Raw genomic sequence first — 12,235 nt, 5'->3', positions numbered from 1 at the left:
TAGAATGCCTATTGGACTTTAGGGTAATCCGATTTGCACAGCGTCCGAGTTACCAAGTATTGCTTGGTCGACCTTAGATTTTGCAAGCAGACTGTTAAGTAGATATACCCACTGGTTGATTGATATTTGGCAGAGGTGCTAGACGTGTGGTAGTCGATGCATATCCTGAATCACGTCAAAGTGAGAGAGCTCCCCCATCTTCTACAGAGTTGGAGACAATGGAAGATGTGTCTACAAGTGAGATGTCGTCGACTGACGAATCCAAAGAGGGATCGACCACAAAAGATGTCTATCAAATAATGCTGAACGAGCCATTAGAAGCTCAAGATAGAATAAGGGATGCAAATATTATTGAGCTAGATCTTGGTACGCCAAACGATGAGCAGCCAATAAAGCTAGGATCTATGCTTAGTGCGGAGGAACGGGAGGATTATGTCACTCTGATCCAAGAGTTTCGTGATATTTTCACTTGGAGTTATGATGAACTTAGGGGCATTTCTCCCAGCCTTGCTGTCCATACAATTCCATTGAAGGAAAGAAGTTGTCATGTGTGACAAAAAGTCAGGCGTATGCTATTTGAGTTGCGAGATGGACTGTTTGTGGAGTTACAGAAATTATGGAAAGCGGGTTTGATCTTCCTTGTGCAACACACTGAATGGTGTTCACTAGTTGTGATTAGGAAGAAGAAAAATAATCAAATCTGACTGTGTCTGGACTTTCGAGAGTTGAACAAGCAAATAGTTAAGGATTACTACCCACTGCCCTTTATCGACCAAATTTTGGATCAATTGGTGGGTAGGGAGATATATTCATTCATGGACTGTTTTGTAGGCTATAATCAGATGGCGATTGCATAAGAGGATAAGCTCAAAACAACGTTCATAACAGTCTTCAGGACCTTTGCGTATCATGTGATGGCATTTGGTCTATGCAATGCGCTTGGTTCTTGGCAACGAATTGCTAATAAGACCTTTGGTGACATTTCCCTGAGGAACTGAAGGTATTTATTGACAATTTAGGGGTAGCCACCATGAGAGAAAGGCAGTTGATTATTTTACAAAAATGTTTTGAGCAATGTAGACAATTTTGCATAGCTCTCAATCTGAGGAAGTGCATTTTTGGCATACCTTATGGGCTCCTACTGGGCCGGGATTGCGACGGATCCTGAAAAAACTAAAGCTATAGTCACCATGAGTCTGCCACACACCCCCAAAGAAGTCCACAGCTTTTTGTCAATAGTTGGATATTATCGACGGTTCATAAATGCTTTGGCAAAAAGAACGTTGCCATTGACAAATCTATTATCCTTCAACTCTTTGTTTATGTGGAGCGACCCTTGTAAGGTGGCTTTCGAGGATGTAAAGTAGGAACTCACAAGAGCACCTGTGCTGAAAGCACCGAAGAAGGGCGGAATTTTTTATATCTTTTCAACAACTACCATGCATAGCATTAGTTGCTGTTTCTTGGGGATGCATTTTCTAAACAATGTATAAAAAGCCTGACTGAGGCTTGACACATCAAGCACAATAAAACAACCCCCTATAACCCACAAGCCAATGGGTAGGTCGAGAGTACCAACAAGCAGCTTGTGGGCATTTTGCCCAAGGTAGTATTGGAAAAGAAACAAGATTGGGACAAAAAGTTGTATGTGGCAGTATGGGCATACAATAAGACAAAAATTTGTATGTGGTAGTATGGGCATACAATAAGGCATTCAAACAAGCTACTGGTCACACCCCATTCAAGTTAGTATATGGAGAGGAGTGCATCCTGCCTCTAGAGATTGAGTTGCAGATGATAAGATTCATGATCAATGATGGGGATGCCATCTTAGAGCGCTTTACGACTCTGGCACACCTCGATGAGATTAAATTGCAGAGCTTGCTACATCAGGAGGCGACCAAGCGTCGGATGAAGTAGTTCCATGACCTAAAAGCAAAGAAATACATTTTTAAGAAATGACAGCTAGTGTTGTACCATGATGCACATAGAGAATTATTTCCAAGAAAGCTAGAGCCCAAATGGGATGGTCCTTATAGGATTGTCAGGATCGGGAAGAATAAATCCACAGCATGATTGGTAGATCTTGAGTGTGTGGAGCTTAAGAATAAGGTTAATCTTAATAAGATTAAACCTTATTATTTCTAAGTGCACTAATGACGTAAGTGCCTTGTAGGTCTATGCGCGATTGATCAGACATCTGCAAGGAAACATCGATAGAGGTTGATGGGTCGACTGATCCCTTATTTGGAGCACCCATACTTAGAGCAGCGATATCATCAAGAAAAGCTCATCTGGTGGAGTAAAGACTATAAAGTGACTGAGCAAGATGACAGGACATTTGTTTGGGAGATTAAGGTCTTCTGTTCATCACTGTTTGCAGATTTTGATGAGCATCCCTGTAGTCTTTAATGATGAAGGTGGTATGGAGCCATCAGTTTATCCTCTCAATACATTGAATTTTGACTATCACAATTACGAATAGGGGAGTTTTGGATGGTTGTCTGTGTAAACCCATTGTGGACGTACACATTATATTTTGATGGGGCATCCAAGGGCCCTAATAAAAGAGGGAAGTGTTGGAGTAGTTATCCGAGATCCCCGACGAAGAGCTACAATGAAACTAGCTACTTATCTCGAGGTAGGATTGACTAACAATATGGCGGAGTATAAAGCCTTGATTATGGGATTGAATATTGCCAAGAAAGGTGGTATTCGACAGTTGTTAGTAAAAGGGGATTTCCAGCTGATCTTAAATCAACTCAATGAGACATATATAGTTCAGAATCCTGTCCTTCATATGTATCATCGAACTACTATAACCCTACTTGATGAATTTGAGAGTGTATCTCTTCAACTGATTCCATGTTCTTGGAATCAGTTTGCGGATTCACTGACCAATCTTACTTATGAAGAGGACCTCTTCTTCAACTGTAATCCTAGTCCGGATGTTGCTCTTGATAATGAGACAAGACCTAGTCAGAGTAGCCAAGACCCATCTACCAATATTATCCTAGATCCATAGGTCGGTCAGATGACATGTTATGCGTATGCCTCTTGCTATATATGCAGGAGGTATGGGTCACAACTTGATGCATTTAGTTTAGGGCTGAGAGCCCTATTTTTCCCCCTTGATAGCATATTTTCATATATTTTCCTTCTTCCAAGGAGGGATCTATATGAGCTGGTTTGTTTGATTTCTTTAGGCCAAGAGGGCCCTATGTCTGTTTGGTGCAGGTACGTTTAATGGTTTGTTGTTTTAGTGATTGCATCACAGGTTGATGAAGTCTCTAGAGGGAGCCTTTGCTACGAAGGAGCTTCTTGTGGCAATTCCAAGTGGTTTTGTCCCCTTTTTGAGTCTTTTTTCCCCTAAGCAAATAACAATACATGTGTAAGGGGGTACGTTCTTTTTGTTTGTTGGGGACTGGCAATTGAGGCATGAAGTCCCAGGTTTAGGTTATGTATGTCTGTGGGAGGTCTGAGTAGTCATTGCCTCTTCTGTAAAGGCATTGTCAAGCACTGAAAGACCTGTTTTCGAAGGAAGTTCTAGTGGCCCTGTTCTGCTGACCTACTAGGCGGCCATTCAAGGAGTTTCGATTAGTTGTGATGTAGGTAGAGAAGCCTACACTTAAATATCAAGAGAAGAACAAGTTCTGAATCTAGCTAAAAATAAATATACGAAGGTGTGTAAAAAGGGGTCTAACCCCTATAAAAATATATATATAGAAAAGAAAAGAAAGAAAAATCATTGAGCAGTTGTTTATCGCCTTGCAAAGGCCTGGTAGATTCCTGGGAATGAGTCAGACCCGGGGATGATGCCTTGTCTTCCGAGGGGTGGCATCTAGCTGGAAAAATAATGATAAGAGAAGGTTGGAGCGAAAATAAAAGTGAGCGTTAGAAAAGAATTAAGTGTCATCTTGCGAGCGCTTGGTAGGTTCTTGGGTACCAATATAGGACCTAAGGCCAATGCCTTGTTCTCCTTGGGCACTACGCTCAACTCCCTCCTTTTTACACGCTCGAGTATAAAAGCCTAAAAGGACCAATGTGCTAAAAGAAAATATTTGTTGATCAGGCTATAGGAGACCTCACCTAGTAGGAGCTCCTAGTTGAGTTGTCGTTAGGTAGGTAGTTCAGACCACCACTTAGGATGCCCTCTTTGATAGTTTTTTTAGCTTGATTGTGTTGGAACAATTGGTTAGTGACTAGCTTTAGGCTTTTTATCCGATTATCCTAGGCCTACTCCTTGTGGATTTTATGCCTTGGTTTTGTTAGGGGGTAGGGTGAGAGCTGTGATGTGTTTTGATGCGTATCTATTTTGTATCAGCTTAATGCTTCCTATGATTGTGTATGTGCAGATCTGTTCGTGGGATTCGATGGGCTAAGTCGCCCTATCCGATGGTCGCCAATGACAGATGATTTTTGACACTGAGAAGTGCTTAAAAATAGCCAAAAATTTCAAATTTTAGGGAAAAAATAGACTTCGTTGAAGGCGACAACTGCAATCAGTACAATTTTAAGCGGCAATGCCCAAAAGTTCTTTAAAGACCCACCGAGCGGTGGTTGGGAAATTTTCATAATTTTTCTAATTGTCAGACGAGAGTTTTGGAGAGGCTCAGTAGTGGGGGAGTTCAAGACGAATTCCCAAAATTTTTCAGTGGCCAAATTCGAGGCTGAACGCAGGAGATAGGTTGGATGGGAGGCCAAGGGCCAAAAGAACCAAGTGTAAATGAGCTTTAGAAAGCCCAAAGGGTGTAACCTTTGGGGGCCCCTAATTTTTTATTTTCATGGGAGGGGGGGCATTTTTTCCGGTGTTGATCAGGAAAGAGACGCCATGGATGGAGATCACAATGATTTCTTGATGGGGGGTTGGAGAGCCTCAATGCACCCCCCCAATAGATTTGATACATGATCTTCCTACTTTCTTCACTTTCTATCGCCAGTCTCCACACGTGAGATGGCTGCTTGAAGTTGGAGGATGAAAATCAGTCTTTCTCTCTCTCTCTCTCTCTCTCTCTTCCAAGAGGCAATTCATGTGGGAAGAATTAAGAAGAGAATCGGTTGAAGGATGATTGTCCGGCATGGTACCGGATCACTCCCAGGTCGATGGAGGGCTAGAGTTGGCTGTTCGGAGGTGGGCCAAGGCTTGAATGAGGGCTGACTGCAGTCCCGCATCAGATTTTAAAACCCGCAAAGAAGAAAAAAATTGGTAATTCTATTTTACAAAGGAAAATTGCTTGTTTTTTATATTTGATTGAGCCAATGTTGTTCTTATGGAGTGAAAATTCATAGACATGCTATTTACTGTTTGTTCTATGCTCACATAGTGAAAAAATCAGAAAACATAAAGTCAAATTACTGGAAATAATTTTTAAAAACCCATAAAACATGGTTTTTATGAGAAAAATGGGATTTTTGGTGTTTTCGGGTGGGATAAACCAATACACATGGGATAAAATGCCAATAAAATCTATATTTTTGATGTTCTAAGAATCAAGAGCCACATCTCTAAAAATATATCAATATTTTTATTAGAAAAATAGAGAAAAATGGAGGAAAATAAGAGAAGAATATGAACATGTCTTAGAAAAATATGGAAAAATATAATAAGTGATTGTGGATGTATGCTAGTGGCAAAGCATGAGGTTTGGCCTCAGTTTTCCCTATTTTTTGTCATAGTCTGTGATTTATTGTTTTTAATACATTAAACCATGACCAAACGACCTCTATACACCTATGCAACGAAGCAAAACTTAAATGGTGAGGGGAAGGAGGATTTTGTGCAATAGAATTGAGGGATGAAATAATATAAAATTTGATTGTTTTTTCTATGGATAGAATTTAGGAAACGGCCTATTTGGAAATAAGGGATCTAGTAGCACAAGGTTCACCTTGGTGCTAGATTCTTGCAATGAAGCATATATGTATTAGTTGGAATTCATGAAAAGACTATTTGCGTATTAGCACATAGGCTGATTTCGAAACATAACTGTTTGTGCACGATGAGACATCCACTATTGCATTGATCATACATGTGGTATCAACTCCTGGAAATGCATAGCAATTGTTTGGATTATAGTTGACCCACCCTTGAGAGGGTGAGATTCCCCTTGTCGTAGGTTAGACGTTCATTTCTTGGGGGAGATTATTGGTGAGGAAACATGGTATCTCCTGGATCTCGTTGACAAAGAGAGGAGTCTTGTGCGAATGTGTTTATATGTAAAAGCAGCGCATCTAGGGGCCAATCCCCAAGATGTAGGAGAGATGCAGTGGAGCCACATCAATCGGCCAATGGGGTGCCTCCTATGTCTATGATACGTGGCACTTATTGCCAATATGTGTGGGATACCCCTTTGAGGGGTTTTGGGGAAGGTGCCGTTGGACTCTTATCTAGCTACAAACACAATATAGATGTATCTAGTGTGCATTTAGTTATTATAGATGCTCTTGGCCCATAAGGCCATGTGGTGGTGGAGGTGTTTGTTGTGTGCATGGGCTAGTGCCATAGTCAGTGCCGGCCCATTTCTGGTCCCATAAGGATGTTGATACATTATATGAATATGTGCTTAGGATGATAAATGGATGAATGGCGTTCTGCCTAAATGCTTTGAAGGAAATGGGTGTATATGGCATGCAACCAACCTATGTGTACACTAGTGGAGTATGTGTAGATGTAACGGCATTTCTAAGCATGTGTATGAATAGGTGTTTGTGTGAGACTAGATTGTTGAGATATCGAGCTCCACTCGTGATACGCCAGGGTGACCGTTGTATATTTATGTCACCGACTTGTCAGTTGCAGACGCGGTTGGTACACCGCCCATGAATAATAGCTACATGATAGCTATCCTTATCTACTCTAGTTCGTGGCTCAGTTAGTATGCCACCTTAGTTAGTTGAGTTTGGTTTGAGACCCATATCTAGGGTTCTTCTATTTCTTTGTACTAGAGTTCTTTTGGCTTACACAACTAAGAAGAGGAAAAACTGTTTTCAGCCTCCACCCTTGTGTGTCTTCCCCCATTGTGCAAGCAAGAAAGCTTCAAGCGAGACTCCTTCCTTCTCTCCCACAATCTTGACATGGTATCAGAGCCTTGTTCGTGGTAAGGAGCTCAAGAAAGCAAGCCAAGCTCGCGGTGGTCTGGTAAGAGGAGCAGTGTTGCTTTCATTTCCTGTTTTGGGAGCAAATCTCTGCAGGTAGCACAGCCGGAAATTGCAGGAGTGCATTGTCTCAGGTTGAGACGCCCTTCGCGGTGAAGCAAGAGGGCAGTATATGCTGCGGGAAAGGGCTTTAGCCCTTGGCGACCTTGTTTTTTTGATTTGAGGCCATTTCGGGGCCTGTTTTGCAGACGGAAGTTTTCTGCAACGCACTCAAGAAAAGGCTCAGTTTTATGCTGTGCGACCACTGTTCTACAGGTCGGTGAAAAGTTACTGTAGAAATTGCATCGTATGCTTGTGCGCAGAGACATTGGGAGTTTCAGAATCATCCTTGGTTCCTGTTTATGCAAAATCGTCACTAGGAAGTGACTGTGTGGTCAAATACCACTTTCGCCAGTTTTGCAGATTTCCCCTTGTGAGGGTGAAGCTGTGTTTTTTGCAGTGACAGAATTTCTTGCAGTATTCTGTAATGGCGTCTGATTCTCTTTCACAGATTGTCACTGAAAAGCTTGACAAGAACAACTTCCAGGCATGGAAGTTTAGAATGACGAATTTCCTTATGGGAAAAGGATATTGGGAATTTGTTGCAGGAAATGAAGAAGAACCAGTTCTTCCTGATGTTCCCAATCAACAACAAATGCAGGCATTCAAAGCATGGCATGAGAGAGCCAGGAAAGTTATGTACTGGCTGTCAATCAGCATTTCAGACTCTATGATTGTGCATATTCAGGATGCAAGTACGCCAAAGGAGGCATGGGATACTCTGTCAAAGATGTATAGCACAAATACGCAAGCCAGGAAAATGCAGCTCAAGCAAGAGTTGCACAATGTGCAAAGAGAAAGTATGAGCATCAACGACCACCACATGAAGGTGAAGAAGATTGCAGATGCACTTGCTTCCATTGGGTCGTCAGTGGAAGATGATGATTTAGTTTCCGTGACCTTGAATGGTCTAGGAAAGGATTATGCACAGTTTCGGACATCCATTTCAGTTCGTGAAAGATTTCCTGATTTTGAGGAGTTGATTGCTCTTCTAATTTCTGAGGAACAGAGAAATGGTGGTGCATCTTCTTCAGGAGGAACTTCAAAAGAAGCTGTCTTCTACTCAAATGCTGGAAGAGGTAGAGGCAGAGGTAGAGGAGGCCGATTTGGAGGCCGTGGCAGAAATCAGAATATGCAGCAAACTCAAGAAAACCAGTCCTATGGAGGAGGACGTGGTAACTCTAGAGGCAGGGGGAGCCAAAGAGGTCGTGGTGGATGGCAAAGAGGCCAAAATGCAAACAGTAATGTTGAATGCTACTACTGTGGTAAAATGGGTCATATGGCTAAAGACTGCTATAAAAAGCAGAATGACATCATGAATGGAAAACTGCAACAAGGGAATTATGCATCTTCTAGTAGACAGGGTGATGACAGAAATGAGCATTTGTTCATGGTGCAGCACATGAACAATTCTATGACAAGTGCAGAAGAAAGCAATGATGTATGGTATGTTGACTCAGGTGCATCAAACCACATGACAGGTCATGCAGAATGGATGGAGGATGCAAGGAAAATGGAAAAACCAGGATTTGTGGAGACTGGTGATGATACTGCACATCCTATTGTGCAGATTGGAAAAATTCCCTTGTCTATGCAGGGTGGGAAAAAGAAATACCTGTCCGATGTATTTCATGTCCCGAATATCACCAAGAATCTGGTTTCAGTTGGTCAAATGGTTGAACAGGGCTTGCAGGTCAGATTTAATCCTCATGGATGCTTTGTTGAGGATATGAAAAATAAAGGTCGCTTGATAGCAAAAGGAAAGAAGAAGGGCAGAATGTTTACATTGGATGCAGACATGTCTGAATTGAGTGCAGCAATGTTTGCACATGGGACCGGTGTAGTTGCAGATATTGATATCTGGCATAAACGCATTGGTCATGTTAATGTACAGCGACTTAAATCAATGCAGACCCAAAATATTGTTGCAGGATTGCCCAAATTCAAGGTTGCAGAAATGCATAAGGTATGTGAAGCCTGTCAGTTTGGAAAACAGGCAAGGAAACCATTTCCTAGACATGTTCAAGAGAGTGAGAAGCCATTGGAATTAATTCACTCTGATGTGTGGACAACTAAAGCTGCATCTCTTGGAGGCTGTCATTATTTTGTCAGTTTTATTGATGACTATAGCAAAAAAGTTTGGGTGTATTTTATGAAAAAGAAAAGTGAAGTTTTTGGGCATTTCAAAACTCTTAAAGCTATGGTTGAAAAAGAAACAGGCTTGCAGATAAAATGCCTAAGGTCAGATGGAGGGGGAGAGTACCTCTCAAATGAGTTTGCAAAGTTCTTGCAGGAGCATGGCATAAAGCAGCAATATTCATGCAGTTATACCCCACAACAAAATGGAATTGCAGAAAGGAAAAACAGGCATATTGGAGAGGTATCTCGTGCCATGCTCAATGAAAAAGACTTGCCAGATTTTTATTGGGCTGAAGCAGTTGCTACAGCAGTCTACATAATGAACAGGATGCCCACTGCAGCAATACATGGAATGACTCCAGAGGAGAGGTATACTGGTAGGAAACCAGATATTTCTCATTTGAAAATTTTTGGTTGCATTGCCTATGTACATGTGCTAGATGAGCTGAGATCCAAGTTGGATCCAAAAGCTGAGAAGTGCATCTTTATTGGTTACTCTCTGCAGCAAAAAGGGTATAGATGCTATAACCCTTCTACTCGTAAGTTTACAGTGAGCAGAGATGTTGTTTTTGATGAGATGAGTAGCTGGTATAAACCAATAAATGTGATTGATGATGAAGATGCACAAAATGGTAATGCTACACAGAATTCACAGCAGCAGTCACAAAATATTAGTGGACCTGGAGCGTCCTCTAGCAGTGGTTCACATTCTTCGCCATGGACAGGCAGATTGAGATCAGGAGAATCTTCTCAAAGCAATGCAGATAGTGGTATGCAGGTATCACGAAAAGGAAAAGAGAAGGTTGACCAGCCCATGTTTGATGTGAATGCAGGTCACTCTTATGTGGATGGTGAATCCAGTGGCTCAGAACAGAGCATTGATGATGAGTTGGGTATTCCTTCTATTGTTACACCTGGAGTAAGGAAGACCAGGGATGTTTTGAGAGCACCTGGGAGTGAACCTACTTTGCGCAGGTCTACGAGAGCTAGGTATCCTGTGGATAGGCTGAAATATGATGGATTTACAGCCATTCACTATGCATATATGGTTAAAGTGATACAGGAACCAGAACCCACTTCTTTTGAGGAAGCCATGGGAAAAGAAAAATGGGAGAAAGCCATGGATGAAGAAATGGATGCCTTGGAAGCAAATGCTACATGGGAATTGGTACCTTTGCCTAAAGGTAAAAATGCAATTGGCTGTAAGTGGGTTTATAAGGTGAAGCACAATGCAGATGGTTCTGTGAACAGATACAAGGCAAGATTAGTAGTCAAGGGGTATGCACAAACATATGGTATTGACTATGAAGAAACATTCAGTCCGGTTGCAAGGATGGCAACCGTAAGAGCGGTCATTGCTATGGCTGCATCAAAGGGATGGTCTTTACATCAGATGGATGTAAAGAATGCCTTCTTGCATGGTGATTTGCAAGAAGAGGTCTATATGGAGCAGCCACCAGGTTATGTGCATGCTGTTCATCCTGAGTCTGTTTGCAGGTTGAAGAAAGCCTTGTATGGCTTGAAGCAAGCACCTAGAGCATGGTCTGACAAGATAGGACAGTATCTTGTCACTATTGGCTTTCAGATTTCCAAGGCAGATTTCTCACTTTATGTGAGAAAAACAGAGAAAGGTATTATGGTACTTGTCATTTATGTTGATGATTTGATTATGACAGGTGACAGTGATGAAGATATCCTTCATGTGAAAATGCTATTGAAGCAGAAGTTTGAGATGAAGGATTTGGGAGAGCTGCGTTATTTCTTGGGCATTGAGGTGATTAGATCACCAAGTGGGATACAGCTCTTGCAGAGGCAGTATGGATTGGACATGCTGTCCAAATATGGGATGACAGGCTGTAAGCCTATTTCAGTTCCTTTGGAGCAGAATGTGAAGCTGAGCGCAGATGCAGGTGAGCTTCTGGAAGACCCTACTATGTACAGACGCATAGTAGGAAGCTTGATTTATATGACTATTACCAGGCCAGATTTGAGCTATGCTGTTGGATTGGTAAGTCAGTTTATGCAGGCTCCAAGGAAATCACATTTGGACGCGGCTAGACGCATACTCAGGTATGTGAAGTCCACATTGCAGTATGGACTATTTTATGAGACTGGGGTTCAGATACAGTTGCATGGATACATTGATGCTGATTGGGCTGGTAGTATTTCTGATAGACGATCTACCAGTGGATATGTATTCTCTTTTGGGAGTGCTGCAGTCACTTGGAGCAGCAAGAAACAGCCTACAGTTGCCTTGTCGAGCACAGAGGCTGAGTACAGGGGTGCAGCAATGGCTGCATGTGAGGTAGCTTGGTTGCATAAGCTACTTTATGATATGCATCAGTCTACAGATGGGCCAGTTGTCATTTATTGTGACAACATGAGTAGTATACACTTGGCAAATAACCCAGTCTATCATGCTAGAACAAAGCACATTGAGGTGCATTATCACTATGTGCGAGAGAGGGTTTTACTAGGTCTTATTGATCTAGTTTATGTCAGCACAGAGGATCAGGTAGCTGACATATTCACGAAGGCATTGGGCGCAGAGAAGCTGCGCAAGTTCAGAGACCTGCTTGGTGTGCAGGAATTGGGATTGAGCTCGAGGGGGAGTGTTGAGATATCGAGCTCCACTCGTGATACGCCAGGGTGACCGTTGTATATTTATGTCACCGACTTGTCAGTTGCAGACGCGGTTGGTACACCGCCCATGAATAATAGCTACATGATAGCTATCCTTATCTACTCTAGTTCGTGGCTCAGTTAGTATGCCACCTTAGTTAGTTGAGTTTGGTTTGAGACCCATATCTAGGGTTCTTCTATTTCTTTGTACTAGAGTTCTTTTGGCTTACACAACTAAGAAGAGGAAAAACTGTTTTCAGCCTCCACCCTTGTGTGTCTT

The sequence above is a fragment of the Lygodium microphyllum genome, chromosome 17, assembly GCF_053477565.2.
Source record: "Lygodium microphyllum isolate KBCC chromosome 17, Lygodium_microphyllum_v1.1.10, whole genome shotgun sequence".
In the NCBI taxonomy this organism is placed as follows: domain Eukaryota; kingdom Viridiplantae; phylum Streptophyta; class Polypodiopsida; order Schizaeales; family Lygodiaceae; genus Lygodium; species Lygodium microphyllum.
The sequence above is the reverse complement of the archived record's forward strand: the minus strand, read 5'-3'. Positions refer to the sequence as shown.